Source organism: Budorcas taxicolor, chromosome 2 (assembly GCF_023091745.1).
Source record: "Budorcas taxicolor isolate Tak-1 chromosome 2, Takin1.1, whole genome shotgun sequence".
Taxonomy (NCBI): domain Eukaryota; kingdom Metazoa; phylum Chordata; class Mammalia; order Artiodactyla; family Bovidae; genus Budorcas; species Budorcas taxicolor.
In genome coordinates, this window is record NC_068911.1 from 148,060,231 (window position 1) to 148,078,568 (window position 18,338).

Sequence of the window (18,338 nt, forward strand, 5' to 3'; positions counted from 1 at the left end):
ATGAACAGCTCTGTCATTTCCATGGTTGAACAGATTAGTCAGTTAGCAACAGATTAAAACAAAACTAGGGATTCAGTTTTGAAGATATCCTAAGATGCCTTTTTCATCCAAGTGCAAATAATCTTATATATTTATTTTCTTAAAACCAGTATAAAAGATAAAAAAACAAATTTAAAAAGGTGTATTTTTACAAATATGCATCATTTGATTACCAGATAAATGATAGTCTTATTTCTTGAAGAGCTATCACAGATTTTGGGATAATTACAATAATCAGTATTAACATTTATTGAGTACTAATTATAAGTGAAGCAACTGTGCCATGTGCTGAGCATACATTTTTCACATTTACAACTCAAGAAAAAAATCCTAAGCGACAGGTTCATTATTGCCTTCTTTTTCCAGACGAGAAAACAGATCTAAAAATGCTGATTTCACAATTAGTATTTAGCACCTGAATTTGAAGCCAGGAGCAGAGTCTGTAGTCTTTGGTTGCTGTCAGCCTTCCTTACTCCAACTTTTTATTTTAAAAGTTGCAAACCATTTGCTTATCATTTACCTAGATTCACTGAATGTTAATATTTTGTTATATTCTCTCTCTATATGTACATATTGTTGTTATTCAGTTGCCCAGTCATATCCGACTCCTTGTGACCCCATGGCCTATAGCTCACCAGGCCTCCCTGTCTCTTACCATTTCCCAGAGTTTGCCCAAGTTCATGTTCATTGCATCAGTGATGCCATCCAGCCATCTCATTCTCTGACACCCTCTTCTCCTTCTGCCCTCAATCTTTCCCAGCATCAGGGATTTTTCCAGTGAGTCGTCTGTTTACATCACATGACCAAAATACTGGAGCGTCAGCTTCAGCATCAGTCCTTCCAGTGAATATTCAGAGCTGATCTCCCTTAAGATTGACTGGTTTGATCTCCTTGCTGTCCAAGGGACTTTCAGGAGTCTCCTCCAGCACCACAGCTCAAAGGTATCGATTCTTTGGCTCTCTGCCTTCTTTACACTCCAGTCTTACAACCATACCTGACCACTGGGAAGACCATGGCCTTGACTATATGAATCTTTGTCAGCAGAATAATGTCCTTGCTTTTCAACACACTGTCTAGGTTTGTCATAGCTTTCCTGCCAAGAAGCAATTGTCTTCTGATTCCATGGCTGCAGTCATCATCTGCAGTGATTTTGGAGCCCAAGAAGAAATCTGTCCCTACTTCCACCTTTTCCCCTACTATTTGCCATGCAGTAATGGGGCCAGATGCCATGATCTTAGTTTTTTTTAATATTTAGGTTTAAGCCAGCTCTTTCATTCTCTTTCTTTACCCTCATCAAGAGGCTCTTTAGTTCCTCTTCGTTTTCTGCCATTAGAGAGGTATCATCCACATATCTGAAGTTGTTGAAGTTTCTCCTGCTTATCTTGATTGCAGCTTGTAACTCATCCAGCCTGGCATTTCTCATGATGTACTCAGCATATAGGTTAAACAAACAGGGTGACAGTGCACAGCCCTGTTGTACTCCTTTCCTGATATTGAACCAATCATTTGTTCCATACAGGGTTCTAACTGTTGCTTCTTGAACTGCATACAGGTTTCTCAGGAGACAGGTAAGATGGTTTGGTATTCCCATCTCTCCTAGAGCTTTCCACAGTTTGTCATGATCCACACAGTCAAAGGCTTTAGTGTAATTGATGAAACAGATAGATGCTTTTCAGAAATTCCCTTGCTTTCTCTCCAGCGAATGTTGGAAATTTATCTTTAGTTCCTCTTCCTTTTCTAAACCCAATGTGGACATCTGGAAGTTCTTGGTTCACATAATGCTAAAGCCTAGCATGAAAGATTTTAAGCATGACCTTACTAGCATAGAAGAAGAGTGCAATTGTCTGATGGTTAACACATTCTTTGGTATTACCCTTCTGGGGAATTGGGATGAGGATTGACCTTTTCCAGTCCTGTAACCACTGCTGGGTCTTCCAGATTTGCTGACAAAATGAACGCAAAACCTTGATGGCATCATCCTTTAGGGATTTGAATAGTTCTGGAATTTCATTACATCCACTAGCTTTATTAACAGCAGTACTTTATAAGGCCCACTTGACTTTATACTCCAGAATGTCTGGCTCTGGGTGACTAACCACACCATCATAGTAATCTGGTTCATTAAGATATTTTTTATACAGTTTTTCCATGTATTCTTTCCATTTCTTCTTGATCTCTTTAGTGTCTATTAGGTCTCTACCATTTTTATCCTTTACTGGGCCCTTCTTTGGGCAGAATGCTCCCTTGATGTGTGTCTCTGTATGTTTATAAATAATACATATATTATGTATATGTGTATTTTGGAAAGATCTTTTGAAAATAACTTGCAGAAAAATTGTATCTTTAAGAATAATTGTATTCCTCTATCTAGGACCAGACATTACATTTGGTTGCCATATTGCTTTAGTTCTCTTAAGCTAAAAGAGTCTTCCCATCTTTCTTTGCTTTTTGAGATATTGATATTTTTTGAAGATACTGAGCCATTTATCATACAATATAAATTTGTCTGATTGTTTTCTTATGATTAGAATCAAGTTAAACATTTTTATCAAGAATACTGTGTAGATAATGTATACCTCCCATTACTTTTCTTTAAAAAGCAACATAATGCCAACTTATCTGGTTAACCTCCAGATCACTGGGTTGTAAAGATATCCTTTTCCCTCTTTCTTTGATGCCGAAATTGCACCAAATTTGGACAATGGAAACTCTTCCAAGCTAGCTCCTATGTTCATTTGAAACATATGTATTAGTGTTTGAGTATTTCGTTGCTGTTTTACTCAACAATTGTATTGTACTTTTCCTACCCTGGGCCTGTTATTAACCATTTCTTCAAGAAGCTTTCACTTGTTTTATCAGGAATGATATTAGAAGCCAAGACCTGGGTTCCATTGTATTCTTTGATAAAAGACAGTTACCAAAACCAGTCTTTTCTTTCCTTTTAAAAAATTTGTTTATTTATTTTAAAGCACATAACATAAAGTTTACTATTGTAACTATTTTTAAGTGTGCAACAATTAGGTTTGTCATTGACTTTAGACCTTTTAAGAGGACCTAGAACATATATGAATATAAATACAAATATGTGTGTATATGTGTATTTTTTATATAATCTTAAATTATAAATTTATATGGCTTTTCCTCCCCTTCCCTCATCCATATTTATAACTTCCTTTTCTCACAATGAGAAGCTTGGTTGTGAACAATTTATTAATTGCTTTCTTCTATATTTCACTTCCCAAGTGGCTCTGCGGTAAAGAATCCACCTGACAATGCAGAAAACGTGTGTTTGATCCCTGAGTCAGGCAGGTTCCCTGGAGGAGGAAATGGCAACCCACTCCAGTATTCTTGCCTGAAAAATCCCATGGACAGAGGTGCCTGGCAGGCTACAGTCTGTGGGTCACGAAGAGTCAGACACGACTGAGCACACACACATATTACACACAAAATAGTTTCAGTTACCACACCATATGTTTACCAACAAAAAATGTACTCTTTAACATTTTTGCTTGTTTTTGGAATACATTTCACTAAAAAGGTGTAAAAATTAATTTCACTAAGAGCATACGGCCAGAGTACCATGTTCAAAAATTATTTAAATTATAATCTCTGACTTTCACAATTGTCAACTGTTCATTTCCTTTTTTAATTTAATTTGATTTTCTGAACTGAAAAACGTTTTCATGATTCAAAAGTTATTCCCACAGAGCCTGAATTGTGTAATTCATTCATTCATTGATTCACATTGAGGACCAGGTTTAGTTCTAGGCATTGAAATATAGCACTGAGTTGGGGAGCAAGATCTCTGCCTAGTTAGGGATGGTCAACAGGAATCAAGGAAAGAAGTTAATTCCAGCAATTCTTACATTCAGTGGAGAAAATCTGGAGAAATTGATAAGATAGAAACTAAGAATTGGAACAGAAAAAGCTACTTCAGATTGGGAAACTCAGAGATACCTTTTTGAAGAGGAGTAATCAGGCTTCCAAGCAGAGTAACTCAAAATGCTCTAAGGCAATAGCAGTGAATGAGAGAAGAGTAATGGAGGAGGAGAGCCAGGAAACTGTCCTGATGTCACAGGAAGCCAGATTGTAAAAGCAGAGAGGTATAAGATCTGGCTAATTTTGAAAGGTCGCTCTAGTTACTATATGAAGACCAGATCACAAGGGTGCAGAGGTGGAAATATGTAGGCTTAGGTTCAACAGCAGGAGGCTCCTGGCTCAGATGGAGGTAGTAACAGGAAAGACTGAGAGAAGTGGCTAGAGGCAGGATATATTTGTTACAGAGTGTCCTGGAAAAAAAAAAAGAAAAACACATTATTTTGGCAGTTTAATCAGAATGTTCTAGTTATAAGAAAATGAATTTTTTGTATTAAGATTTATGGAAGATAAATTTAAAAAGCTTTTCTGACTCTGAGACAATTATAAATAATTTTTTTTTCCTGCCCTGTACCATTTGGGAGAAAATTGGTGCCATGGTGTTTCATTGTGTATTTCGTGCAAATAAGAACGTTCTCTTATATAACTGTAGTGTAATCATCAAATGAGGAACTAATATTGCTTTACTATGATACTCCAATTCTCAGACACCGTTTAAGTTTTGCCTCAATAACATTCTTCTGTACAGAAAATCCAAGTCAGAATTCCATGTTGGATCTAGTTGTCATATATCCACTGTCGTTGTTGTCCAGTTGCTAAGTCTCGTCTGACTGTATGTAACCCAATGGACTGCAGCACGCCAGGCTCCTCTGACCTCGTCTGTCTCCTAGAGTTTGCTCAGATTCATGTCCATTGAATTGGTGATGCTAGCTAACCATCTCATCCTCTGTCATCCCGTCCCCTTCTCCTCCTGCCTTCAATCTTCCCCAGCATTGGAGTTTTTCCCAGTGAGTTGGCTCTTTGCATCAGGTGGCCAAAGTATTGGAGCTTCAGCTTCAGCAGTCCTTCCAAAGGATATTCAGGGTTGATTTCCTTTAGGATTGACTGGTTTGATCTCCTTGCAGTCCAAGGGACTCTCAAAAGTCTTCTCCAACACCACAGTTCAAAAACATCAATTCTTTGGTGCTCAGCTTTCTTTGTGGTCCGACTGTCACATCTATACATGACTATTGGAAAAACCATAGCTTAGACTAGATGGACTTTGTTGGTAAAGTAATGTCTCTGCTTTTTATTTATTTTTTTTTGCAAAGTCCCTAATGCTTTTTATTTCAGTCAAAAAAAATCTATTTATATATTTCCCTGCTTTTAAAGTTCCCCATTTGTTGTAAAATCAATTTACACAGTTTTTCTAAAGGTTACATTCAGCTAACTCAACAACCCACCACTTACTAGTCCTGTAAAGTTCAGGAATGATGGACATGACAGGGGACTCTGGAGTCCAATGACCTGGGTTTAAGCCTGGCTTTGCTGTCACTAGTTAGGTGAGCTTCAACAGCTTGCTGAATTTCTTCAGGCATCTGCCTCATTTATAAAGGAGGTCATAGTATTTTAGGAGAATTATGAGAATTATGTAAGGGGCTTTGCTGGTAGCTTAGATGGTAAAGAATCTACCTACAATGCAGGAGACACAGGTTCCATCCTTAGGTTAGGAAGATCCCCTGGAGAAGAGAATGGCTATCAACTCCAGTATTCTTGCCCGGAGAATTCCATGGAGAGAGGAGCTTGGCGGGCTACAGTCCATGGGTTGCAAAGAGTCAGACATGACTGAGCAACTAACACTTTGACACATATAAGGCTTGCACAGTGCCTGGCACAAAGTCACTAGTGATTATCAAATTTTACCTGTGCCCATTCTATTCTGTTTAATCACATGAAGGGCCAACATCCACTTTTTCTTGAGAGATGCAAAATACAGAGGTAGAACAGTAAGCACAGAATGCAATAATTAAAATATGTTGATGTAAGGCAAAACCAATACAATATTGTAAAGTAAAAAAAAAAAGTACACCTTTGTACACATATGCTTTTTGTACACAGACTATTGGAAAAACCATAGCTTTGACTAGACGGACTTTGTTGGTAAAGTAATGTCTCTGCTTTTTAATATGCTGTCCAGGTTTGTCATAGCTTTTCTTCCAAAGAGCAAGGGTCTTTTAATTTCATGGCCGCATTCACCATCTTCAGTGATTTTAGAGCCCAAGAAAATAAAGTCTGTCACTGTTTCCACTGTTTCCACTGTTTCCCCATATATGCCATGAAGTGATGGGACCAAACGCCATGATCTCAGTTTTTTGAACACTGAGTTTTAAGCCAGCTTTTTCATTCTACTCTTTTACCTTTGTCGGGAGCCTCTTTAGTTCCTCTTCCCTTTCTGCCATTAGGGTGGTGTCGTCTGCATATCTGAGGTTATTTATATTTCTCTTGGCAATCTAGATTCCATCTTGAGCTTCATCCAGCCTGGCATTTCACATGATGTACTCTGCATAGAAGTTAAATAAGCAGGGTGACAATATACAGCCTTGATGTACTCCTTTCCCAATTTGGAACCAGTCCATTGTTTCATGTTTGGTTCTAACTGTTGCTTCGTGACCTGCATATAGATTTCTCAGGAGGCAGGTAAAGTGGTCTGGTATTCCCATCTCTTTAAGAATTTTCCAGTTTGTTCCAGTGTGTTGTTCCAGTTTGCTCCAGCATATAAACTCCCGTTTATATGATAATTTTATATTTGAAAAGGATGCCAAGAACACTCCATGGGAAAAGGATAGTCTCTTCAATAAATGTTGGTAAAACTAGGCAATCACCTACAAAAGACTGAAATTAGACCTTTGTCACAAAAACTAACAAAAACTAATGGACTCAAGACTTAAATTCAAGACCTGAAATAACTTCAAGAAGAAAATAGGGAAAGAGTTCCTTAATATTGGCTTTAGCAACAATTTTTTGAATATGACAGCAAAAGCACAAAAGCAAAAATAAACAAATAGAATTACATAAAACCCAAACTATTTCTGTACACCAAAGAAACAAAAATAAAAAGGCAACCTATGAAATAGGAGAAAATATTTGCAAATCGTCTGTATGACAAGGAGTTAAATGTTGAAAATATGTAAGGAATGCACAGAAAAGTGAAAGTGAAAGTCACTCAGTCATGTCTGACTCTTTGCAATCCCATGGACTGTACCTGCCAGGCTTCTCTGTCCATGGAGTTCTCCAGGCAAGAATACTGGATTGGGTTGCCATCCCTTTCTCCAGGGGATCTTCCCCACCCAAGGATCAAATCTGGGTCTCTCACATTGCAGGCAGATTCATTGCCATCTGAGCCACTGGGGAAGCCCTGAGCATTTGTTTACAAGTGAAAGTGAAACTTAATAACAAGAAAGCAAATCGATTTTAAGGATGACCAGAGAAACTGAACAGGCATTTTCCCAAAGATGCACAAATGACCAACACGTTCATGAAGAGATCTTCAATGTCACTAATCATCAGTTCAGTTCAGTTCAGTCACTCAGTCATGTCTGACTCTTTGCGACCCCATGAACTGCAGCACTCCAGGCCTCCCTGTCCATCACCAACTCCCGGAGTTCACTCAGACTCACGTCCATCGAGTCCGTGATGCCATCCAGCCATCTCATCCTCTGTCGTCCCCTTCTTCTCCTGCCCCCAATCCCTCCCAGCATCAAAGTCTTTTCCAATGAGTCAACTCTTTGCATGAGGTGGCCAAAGGACTGGAGTTTCAGCTTTAGCATCATTCCTTCCAAAGAACACCCAGGGCTGATCTCCTTCAGAATGGACTGGTTGGATCTCCTTGCAGTCCAAGGGACTCTCAAGAGTCTTCTCCAACACCACAGGTCAAAAGCATCAATTCTTCTGCACTCAGCCTTCTTCACAGTCCAACTCTCACATCCATACATGACCACTGGAAAAACCATAGCCTTGACTAGATGAACCTTAGTCAGCAAAGTAATGTCTCTGCTTTTCAGTATGCTATCTAGGTTGGTTGTAACTTTTCTTCCAAGGAGTAAGTGTCTTTTAATTTCATGGCTGCAGTCACCATCTGCAGTGATTTTGGAGCCCCCAAAAATAAAGTCTGACACTGCTTCCACTGTTTCTCCATCTATTTCCCATGAAGTGATGGGACTGGATGCCATAATCTTTGTTTTCTGAATGTTGAGCTTAAAGCCAACATTTTCACTCTCCTCTTTCACTTTCATCAAGAGGCTTTTTAGCTCCTCTTCACTTTCTGCCATAAGGGTGGTGTCATCTGCATATCTGAGGTTACTGATATTTCTCCCAGCAATCTTGATTCCAGCTTGTGTTTCTTCCAGTCCAGCGTTTCTCATGATGTACTCTGCATAGAAGTTAAATAAGCAGGGTGACAATATACAGCCTTGATGTACTCCTTTTCCTATTTGGAACCAGTCTGTTGTTCCATGTCCAGTTCTAACTGTTGCTTCCTGGCCTGCAGGGCAATACAAATCAAAATCACAAGGAGACATCGCCTCACTGTTAGAATGGGTATCAATGAAAAGCTAAAAGATAACTGTTAGCTAGAATGTGGAGAAAAGAGAACCTTCTGTACTATTTGTGAGAACAAATGGTGTTCTTAGATGCTTTTGATGACTCTAAACTAATTATTTCATACAAAGTCCCTCACAATAGGTTTGTCTGGTGTTTTCTCATGATTAGATTTTCAAGTTTTGAGTCGTGGCATTAATATCATGAAAAAGAAGTCATTTACTTTTCATTGCATTCCATCAGGAGGGGCATAATTTTTATTTTTCTAACTTCTAGTGCTGCTTACATTAATCCTTCACTTCAGGTAGTATCTTCCCGACTTCTTTAGTGTAAATATAAGCTTACCAGGCTTCTCCATCCATGGGATTTTCCAGGCAAGAATACTGGAGTGGGTTGCCATTTCCTTCTCCAGAAGATTTTCCCGACCCAGGGATTGAACCCAGGTCTCCCGCATTATAGGCAGACTCTTTACCATCTGAGCCACCAGGGAAGTTGTAAATATAACACAAGCAGATAACTTCTTTGACTCACTTGGATTCTATCACCTAGCTCTAGAAAACCACCCACTGTCCGTAGGGCTGCCCTCCTTCTCACCTGTTTGGATTCCAACACCCTGTAATGGGTTACTCCTGTATGGACACCAACTCAGACTTTGATACTCCAAATGAAGTCAGTGATGCTAATCCCTCCAGCTTCTTCAGCTGTGGGCACCATATCCGACTTGACCAGACTCCAACACTATGAGTCAGTCATTCCCCCCTTCCAGGTCATGTAGGCAGTCTCCTTCCCTGGGGCTCCATATGGAATTGACCTCTTCATGGACATCCTTCTGACTCAGCTCAGGATTTACTTGCCCAATCTGGACTACCATTCCTCATGAGAACACACTGGTCACACTGCTCAGGCTCCTCTAAAATGCCCTAGAGGGGTCCGTATTTGCATAGGTGCCTCTCCCCCAACTCAGGCTCCAGCACCCTGTTGTGGTTAGTTGTACATGGGGATATCCTCATCACCTTCTTAGGCTTTAGCAAGCTGCTCTGGGCCACCATGGCTGCCACCTGCCCTAGAACATACAACTGCCTTGTTCGGCTTCATCTAATGGTGCTCAGCTAAAATTGATCAGGAAGGGAAAAGGAGAGGGAAGGGAAGGGGAAGAGTAAGAGAGAGAGATAGAGTATTTTGGAAAAATATTCTGAAGCTGGGTAATATCACACAGAGAAGGGCGATTTAAAAAAATCACATCCTAGAACAATTGAGTTGAATTCACAATGATTTCAAGGCTAATAAAACAAAATGTATGAAATTGAGGAGTATCATGATTTAACTGAGAAAAACGTCTGAAATTAAACAAAAATCTTGGAGACAATATATCTAATGCTTTCAATTAAACTTTAAAAGAGATTTTGTATAGTTTTAAAAACACAATTTGCAAACTTTCAAAATAGTGTCTATTAAGCAGTGAACATCTTTATTTTCTAACTAATGTGCTATGATTTTAAGAAAAAGTAGAAACACTTTTGGAATGCTTGCATTTTTTCCAGAGGAAATCTAAGAGGAAAATGAATGTCAGCCTGATATAAAAACTGAGTAGTTTGGGCAACTGTTATGGAGAAAAACACCAGAACCTATTACTTTTATTACCAGTAAAATAAAGCATCATTTTTAGAATCAGAATACCCTCTCCATAATTGTAAATGTCACTGTTTTCTGTACTGTGCACTTTGTGTTTATACAAAGTCATTTGTAATGGCAGAAAATGTCATTTCCAAATGTCCCAGCAATTCTAGGTACAAACATAACAAGATATATTTAAGAAAAGCGTTTCTTTCTGTATTCCAGAATTTTCTCACTCAATGAAATAATTAAGATTTGGGACATGATTAAAATGTAAAAGTAAAGAGAAAAAAAATACCACAATTTGGAAGTTATTTGTAAGTTGGCATAGAAAAGAATTAAACTAATAGTTTTGACTTGGAAAATTCTTTCTTGGTAATTAAATTCATATTCTCCAGGTCTGTCAAGCTCTGAGAGTAAAAAAAATAGAGTAAAATAAAACCAGCATGCAGAGCATTACTACAAATTTCAAAAGATTCTTATTTCAGATATATATAAGCTATATGAAGTAGAGAACTTAAAAAGTGATTTGAGGGACTTGCCTGGCAGTCCAGTTGTTAGAACTCAATGCTTTCACTGCCTGAGTTCAGCCCCTAGATAGGGAACTGAGATCTTGTGGCATGACCAAAAATAAATGAACAGATAAAATTAAAAAGTAAAAGAAGTGATTTGAATAATTTAACTTTAAAACACATAACCTCAGATTTTTGGTATTTGTTCAGAATTCTATGTTATTAGTGTAACCACCTTCTTAATTTTGCAGGCATTAGAAGTAACTCTGTTTCTAAAGCTTGATAGGCCTTCAGGGTCTTCAAACTACACAGATGCTTCAGGGGTCATGGGCAAAATGCTCAGTAGCATAAAGTGAACATCTCTTTCCTCTAGATGCCTGTAAGATCCTACTCTCAGCAAACTGCCATAATCTTCCTTAAGGTCTTAGCTGAAAGATAGGAGGCTTTAACAGAGTATCAGAGAGAAGGATAATAATTCAGGGTAACAGGATATTTTTGGATTAGCTTCCTTGATGACTCAGATGGTAAAAAAGTCACCTGCAATGTGGAAGACCTGGGTTCGATCCTGGGTTGGGAACATTCCCTGGAGGAGGAAATGGCAACCCACTCCAGCATACTTGCTTGGAGAATCCCCATGGAGAGAGAGCCTGGTGGGCTGCAGTCCATGGGGTCCCAGAGAGTCAGACACAACTGAACGACTAAGCACAAGCACACAGGATTAACTAGGAAAAGGTCTGAGATGAGGATCCTTGTGCAGGGGGAAACTCTAGAAGATCCAAGCCTTCCTTCCTGAGGGTCTTGCTCCTCTGGACATCAAGACTAACTAGGTCAGGGTCATGGCTGGTGGAGACCACAGTAAAAGAGATGGTCCAGGGACTCCCACACATTCCCTTAGGCCCCATTCTGTAGTGATAGTCTTACCTCCTTGCAGTGTTCAGGGTTAACTTCCCTCACTGGTGTCTGATATCCTTTGTTCGCCTATTGACCTTCTGGCACAAGAAGTGTCCAGGCAGCATCCAGTGCTTTAGGTTTAGAGTGAACCTTATGATGTCCTCCTGCTGGAAGCAGTTCCCCTCCAGGAAGCAGAGACTGAAGTTGTTCAAGTTGATTATTGGAAGTGATGGCAAATGGGGTCATTCCTACTTCTATCCCTTAAGTGCTGGACTGATATTTTCTAGCTACTAAGGACACAGGAGAAGGAAATGGCAACCCACTCCAGTACTCTTGCCTGGAAAATTTCATGGACAGAGGAGCCTTGTAGGCTACAGTCCATGGTGTCGCAAAGAGTCGGACACGACTGAGCGACTTCACACTTCACTCAAGGACACAGGATCAATGCAATAGCCAATAATAGGTTATAGGTTAAATTCTGTGCTGTGCCCTAAAGGAGAGTGCCCCATTCTCACAAAATGTCATCTCCAGGCTGGTGTTTCAGCTATGTCTTTAAAAGTCATTCTACTTGTCCTACCTGTAGCTTCTGGATAATGCAGTGTATGGCATGATCTGTAGACCCCATAGTCATGTGTTCACCATTTCACCTCTTTGACCGTAAAGTACATCCCTTGATTCAAAATAATGTTATGCAGGATTACATAATGAACCAGACTGAGGCTGGCCGAGGCACTGTAGTTAATAAAGGCAAGTCTGTCTCTGGAAGACACATTGATCCTGATCAGGGTAAATGATTGCTCCTTGCAGGATGGAGGTGTCCATCTTAGAATTTATTGCTGGTCTTGTCTTGGGAAGGAGGCAAATTCCTAGGCACTCCAAGCCAAGTGACTTCAAGTATTGTCCCAAGGGTAGAACACTACTCCAGAAGAGGTTGCGATTGTAAGCTGTTACCAGCGACACCTACAGCAGCCAGTAAAAGAGATTTCCAAGCATCTGGACCTTTTGGCTCATCACATCATCTCATGAGAAATAGGGGTAGTATTCTCAGATGGCCACAGAGACCAGCCTGGTAAAGTAATTGAGTGAAGCATGGCCAACTTGAGAGCTAACGCCCGGTGGAAAAGGGAAGTACCAGAGTATTATTGCCAACACTGTTGCCAGATCTTCTAATTTCTCATGAGAATCTGAAAATCCAGATTTATTTTCATGCAAAATCTCTCAATTTTTAAATATTGATAATCATATCATCAGTTTTGCTAATAGAAAACAGATGGAATATCCAAATTCGCATAACTGGAGGAGGGAGAATGGTGGAGAGGAAATCTACAGGAGCAAATAGAAGATATCCAGCACAATGACCAATTCAGAATTTAAAAAAGCATTTTGGGTCAATAGCATGACGCACTCTCTTAGTCTGCTTGGGCTTCCATAACAAAATATCATAGACTGGTTGGCTTAAGCAGTAGAAATTTATTTTCTCATGGGCTTGGAGGCTGCAAGTCTGAGATCATGGTGCTAGCATGGTTGGTTTCTGGTGAGGGGTGTATTCCTGGTTTGCAGTCAACCATCTTCTCACTATCTTTATTGGGTCTTTCTTTCCTTGAGGTGTGCACATGAAGAGAGAGAATTAAAGGAGGGTGGGCTTTCTCATGTCTCTTTTGATAAGGAAAAGTTATGTTTTTCCTTATAAATGCATTTTTCCCAGAACATGCTAATTAATCCTATAAGATCAGAGCCCTACCCTTATGACCACATTTCTGGAGAAGGGAATGGCAGCCCACTCCAGTGTTCTTGCCTGGAGAATTCTATAGACAGAGGAGCCTGGCCAGCTACATCTGTGGCGTCGCAGAGTCAAACATGACTGAGCAACTAACACATATACACTTCATCACTTCTTTGTCTCCAAATACAGCTATGTTGGGGGTTAGAGCTTTAATACATGAATTTGGGTAGCAAGGGGTACAGAAACATTCAGTCCATCACAGGTATCAAATAAAAAACTCAAATAAAATAAAACAAACAAAATGTGAATTCCAGCCAGCATTAGAACACCAGTGTTTGATATAGTCATTGAACACCATTGACCTCTGATATAAACAGCAACTAACTGCTTACATACAAGGTTGGCTCTAAGCCTGTTGCATTTGTGTGTGTCCCGAGCTGTGACTCAGTTGAACAGTATTTGGATCACAACATTTGATTTACTGTTAAATTGATTACCCCAAGTTTTCACCTGTAAACAGAAATAATGAGAAATCTGGGAAAATTATAAAACTGAAATATGTTGCTGTGCTTTTCACTTGAGACGAATTTTCTGGTTCAACAAGTATTGACCTAGTAATTTTCTTGCTCTTTTTGATTTCAAACTGAGCTCCACATTCTAAAGCAATAAGCAGAGGAACAGAAAACTAAAAACAATGTAGAAATGAAAATAGATATCAGGCATGGTGTCTTGATCCGTATCAGAATACGTTAAGATGTCTCCAAAATTTCTCTGTCCACAATGGGTAGATAAAGTGCACTGAAGAATCAGGAGAGGACTCCCTTGGCAGTCTAGTGGAGAATGCTCTGAGTTTCCACTGCAGTGGGCACAGTTTCCATCCCTGATGAAGGAACTAAGATCCAGCATACTGCTTGAGGCTCACCTGAAATAAAATAAATGAATAAATAAATAAAAGGAGAATGTTTTTAAAAAAATGTCTTAGCTGTTGTATTTTAATAGAACTCTCAACCAAAAACCACAAAGGGGCTAGAGAACTGAAGATGTTGTCTTCCAGCACCCAATACACAGATATCAAGTTGTGGTCCACAGATAAACAACTTCAGCATCATCTGAGAACTTGCTAGAAACACAAAATTTAGCCCCATGAAGACACACTGAATCAGAAACTCTGGGGATAAGGCTCAGTAGTTGTTTTAACAAGTCCTCCAGGTGATTCTGTTGCACCTAGAATTTAAAGAAATTTAGCTGTATATTGGGCTTCCCTGGTGGCTCAGTGGTAAAGAATCTGCCCACAGTGTGGAAGACTTGGGTTTGATCCCTGGGTCAGGAAGATCCCCTGGAGGAGGGCATAGCAAACCACTCCAGTAATTTTTCCTGGAGAATCCTATAGACAGAGGAGCCTGGCAGGCTGCAGTCCATAGGGTCACACAGAGTCAGACACGACTGAAGCAACTAAGCAACAGCAGCAGCAGCTCTATATTAACAAGCTGATGGAAGGACCTGGGAGAAGAAAGAGAAGATATTGGCATTTCACTGTGTCTACAGTATCCCAGGCATTGTATTAGGAGATCCAGTGATAGCATCAGAATGTGAGACCAAGTCCATCCAACTCCAAAGACCATGTGCTGATTCCATTCACTCAGATTTTCTCCTTAAAATACATATTAACTATCTCTCTCTACTGGGCCAAGTTCTTCATAAGTGTTATCTTTAATCTTTACAAAGATTCCTAAGAACTCTTGTATATTGTTCCCATGTTACAGGTCACGTAAATCAGGATACAGAAGTTAAATCATTTTCTCACTGTGGCATAGCTGGTCAGGGGCATAGATGAGATTTACACTCAATTTAGAATATCATAAAGCCCATGTTCTCACCTTACCTTCCTATACCCAACTGTTTCCTTAGTTTTTTAAATCTTCTTCCTTAGGTTGCCTCTGCCTACCTACTCCTCATTTGTTCTCTGTGTTAGAAAATTCAATCTTTCTCAACTTGCTTGCCACATCTGAAGCACAGAACACAGGAAGTTATTTGAGAGGATATTCTCTCAATTATTCAAAGGGTGGCCCTTAACTAGTGCCAGGGGAGATGCATGGGTTGGGGCGGAAGAGCCAATTCATTACACACAATGGAAGCTTTTGGCATCAGCACTTGATTCTCTCAGCAAAACCCCCTTGGAGCAAACCTAGAAGCCAGATGGAAAAGTATTCTTATTAATCCATCTGGCAATTCACTTTACTCTCTTTTTCCCAAACTTCTCTTTGAATATCTTCCTTCAGTCAGAAAACTTGCCAAGAGAAAGCATGAAATAGTTGAGAAGAATTTCAAACCCAATACCTCTGGTAGATAGATACGCCTCACTTGATAATTCACTTCCATACCCTGGATTCTGTTTCTTCAACAGAAAGTATTGTCTCTATTCATGAATGTTGAAGACCATTCTGTCCAGCTCTAGCATTCTACAGTTTATGAAGAGAAATTAAGCACTTCTGTCCAATCACCCTTCTTAATTCCAAAGAGGGGGAAAAAAAAAAACAAAGAAGGGAATATGCTTGTGTCTTTATTGTAAGTATATGTGCATCTTTAAGTGTAATCACTTGGGACTTTTTGGATATCACTGCATGTGGTTTTCTTGATAGTGATGGTTCAGGGCACACTATCCCGAAAGGTCCATATAGTCAAAGCTATGATCTTTCTGGTAGTCACGTACGAATGTGAGAGTTGGACCATAAAGAAGGCTGAGCATCCAAGAATTGATGTTTTTGAATTGTGTTGCTGGAGAAGACTCTTGTCCCTTGGATTGCAAGGAGATCAAATAAGTCAATCCGAAAGGAAATCAACCCTGAATATTTCATTGAGAGGACTGATGCTGAAGGTTCAATACCCTGGGCACTTGATGCAAAGAGCCGACTCATTGGAAAAAACTGATGCTGGGAAAGATTGAAGGCCAAAGGGAAGAGGATGGCAGAGGATGAGATGGTTAGATAGCATCACCAACTCAATGAACATGAATTTAAGCAAACTCTGGGAGATAGTGGAGGACAGAGGAGCCTGGCTTGCTGCAGTCCATGGGGGTCTCAAAGAGCTGGACACAACTTAGAGACTGACCAACAGCAACTCCCCAGATATGGCACCCTTGGCTTATTGACTATTTTAAGCTCAAGGTATATGAGAAAATGAGAGATACAAGATAGCGACTCTGACTTCCCTTTCCTCCTCTTCTTCCCTGAAACAGGTCACAAACCATTAGGTGAAGGATGACCTCCAGGTGTCCAGCAGAAAGGAGCCACCTTACCTTTGAAGACAAGTGACCAGGAAGAATTCTAACAAATAAGTCTCACTCTGTTACCCCCAATTCACTACACTCTCCTCATACATCTTAACCTATCTTATTCCTCTGCAACTGTCCTCTTTCTATAAAATCAGTATAAAAATATACAGGTTTAATTTTGAATCTTCATTTCCTTTTGAAAGCTCCCATACCACATAAAACTTAAATAAATCTGTATGCTTTTCTCTTGTTCATCCTATCTTTTTCCAGTTTAATTTCAGATCCAGCCTACAACTCTGAGCATCAAGGAAAACTTTTTTCTCTCCTAAAATATTCATGATTATTTCCTTGGACAAGTTTATGTAAAGATCTTTGTTTATGAAACATCTACATTTAGAATTCAAGTTAGGATTAAGGGCGAAGGTAAAGGTTACCCCAGTTCTTGAGAAGCCTTTATCATATCTTGAATCCAGCCTGTTTATGGTGACTCATTTGATTCAGTTCAATTCAGTATGATCTGTTTTATTCTGCAGTGTTTTCCCATGTACATCCCATGTAAGGGGGTTGCATTAACTCATGGAAAACTGGCTAGAAATTCTCTTCCAGTGGAAAAGTTAATGCCATGAGTGACTAGATCTGCTAATTAATAATTTTAGACGTTATGATGGAATATTCATTAGTAGGAAATTCCATTTTGTCTTGAGCAATATGTATGTTTAAAGCTTTTCATATCTCTAAAAATTAGATTTTTGGTTGACTTTTTAAAAAATATCTTCCCCAGAAACAGAATAGTTAGATATATTGCCTTTTATAATCATTCATCATTTATCTAGTCCATACATCCATCAAATTAAAAAAAATTCTTTATAAAGAAAATCCAAAATATACTAATCAAGCAAAGTGTTGTAGGCAAGTGTTGTAGAGGTTTAGTCAAAGTAAGACCTGGAGAATGCTCCAATTCTCTTTAACTGGGTTGTTTGTAGGTTCATCAGAAGGGAATTTAAATGGCCAAAGGGAGATGGCAGAGAAAAGTCCCCTAATGCTTAACTGCTTCCAGCTGCTATCTTAGCATCCAGCCAATAAGGATTTATAAACAGTACATTCTTTGTTTCATGCTGAGGTCCCTCGGTATGCAAAAAAAAAAAAAAAGATAAAATTCAACATGGTTGCTTTCAGCCTAAGACAAACTAATAATCTATGGAAGACAAAGAATGAGAAAGTACCACTCTGAGAAAGAATTAGTAGTATCAGAATTAAATGGAGTAATCTCTTACAACCATCCTGATGCTAATCAGCCATAATTTTGTTGTCGTTCAGTCCGACTCTTTGTGACCCCATGACTGCAGCACGCCAGGCTTTCCTGTCCTTCTCCATCTCCCAGAGCGGGCTCAAACCCATGTCCATTGAGTTGACGATGCCATCCAACCATCTCATCTTCTGTCGTCCCCTTCTTTTCCTGCCTTCAATCTTTCCCAGCATCAGGGTCTTTTCCAGTGAGTCGGCTCTTCACATCAGGGGGCCAAAGTATTAGAGCTTCAGCCTCAGTATCAGTCCCTCCAATAAATATTCAGGATTGATCTCCTTTAGGATTGATTGGGACTGATTGATCTCCTTGCAATCCAAGGAACTCTCAAGAGTCTTCTCCAACATCAGTTTGCTAACAAATACTTCTGCTAAAGCATTTAATCTGTACAAATATAATCAATAAAAGTATACCTTTTTTCCCCAAAGTTGCAAAAGTATAGATTTGCCAAAATTTGCTAAAGCTCTCCTAAATAAAGTCAGTGCTCCTTCTCTTTTTAAGAATTGGGAGCCAACAACCTTTCAGACATGGTGA